This window comes from Plectropomus leopardus, chromosome 3 (genome assembly GCF_008729295.1).
Source record: "Plectropomus leopardus isolate mb chromosome 3, YSFRI_Pleo_2.0, whole genome shotgun sequence".
Taxonomy (NCBI): Eukaryota; Metazoa; Chordata; class Actinopteri; order Perciformes; family Serranidae; genus Plectropomus; species Plectropomus leopardus.
In genome coordinates, this window is record NC_056465.1 from 14788134 (window position 1) to 14789590 (window position 1457).

The following is a 1457-nucleotide window of genomic DNA, read 5'->3' on the forward strand; positions in this document are numbered from 1 at the left end:
CAAGCAAGTGGCAGTGATGTCACACTGAAAGAGGCTGCCTTTACCTTAACGTTTGATGACAGGAAGCTTCATTTTAGCGACGCCACCAAGAACAGGAAGTCCTCTCTCATCTAATCTTCACTTGCTTTTGCTCAAGTGTGAAAACCCTCTGACTTGTGAAAAAAAGGAGTGAAGTTTAGCTTTAGTGTGAATGCTTTTCTGTATAACTTAAGGCTTGTGTTTTGACATGTTGGGATTTTTAGATACATGCTTAAAACATGACTGTTTTTAAAGCCACAGTTTAGCCTCCACATCAACAGACAGAGAAATGAAAGTAAACAGTGATGTTAAGACACATTGAGGCTTCAACTGTCCTCTGTTTATTGGCTTCTCTTCAAAATCTGACACGATAAGAACATTTTACATCTGAGATACACTAGTGAAACTTCTCAGAGCTCCTTTTCTTTCTCACTGACTCCTCCCTGCTCTCACAGGCCTACAGTCGCTCGGCCATGTAATCAAAAACTCACGAGGAGCTAGCACGCAGTGTGCAAGGGGAAAAAAAGATGCACTCTTTCCTTTCTTAAACTTTGCTCTCCGTTTTTTCCCCCTCTCTCTGAGTCTTAAGAGAGAAAACATGTGGCCATTGGCTCCAGAAGTGAATTTCTTCATTTCTGCTGTTCCTTCTGTGTGAAATACATTTATAAGGGATGTTAGATCTCTTCAAAGTCATTGATCGTGCACGGTGTTTGATCATCGTGCTCTGCCTTGGAGCCCAAAATGCTTTACTTCTGTTTACATACACAAGAAAATGGGGGATAAAAGAGGAAGAAGAGGAGTAGAGAAACTCTCCGGGGAGCGAGACTCACACACTGGGTGGTGAGCTGATGTGAATCTGGATGAAACATAGTCAGCTATTTCATGCAGCTGTATGAAAATAATACAACTAAGACGGACCATTTTCAAGTTAAGACAGTTATCGGATAGGATACAGAGCTTGTAGAGGCTTTCAATAACCTGTATTTACAGTGGATGAAGCTTTAATTGTATTTTGCATGGAAAGGAAGATTTGAATATCTACACATCAACTGAGTCAAACTTTTGAATAACATTTGTGTTTATTCTGAAGAGATTAATGCGCTCACACAATGGTTGCTTTCTTTCTGAATTATAGTATATTTCTGTGGAAATAAGTTTGAACCTGAAACCCAACAGAAATGCCCTGTGTTTCCAACAAAGAGCTCACATTTTTAGCATGAAGATCTAAATATGGATTTCCTCCTAGACCAGTGAAACACATGGTATTTGGTTATTTCCACTTCTGAGAGTATAGATTCTCGTAATCAGGAAGTGGTTCTTAAGCAAGCAGCATCATGCTAATGCAATCCAATTGAAACTCTATTCACTGGGCTTTTTTTCTGTTTGATATGTGAGTTCATAAATGCAGATAAGTCACGCAACCATGTAACTGTGCTTAA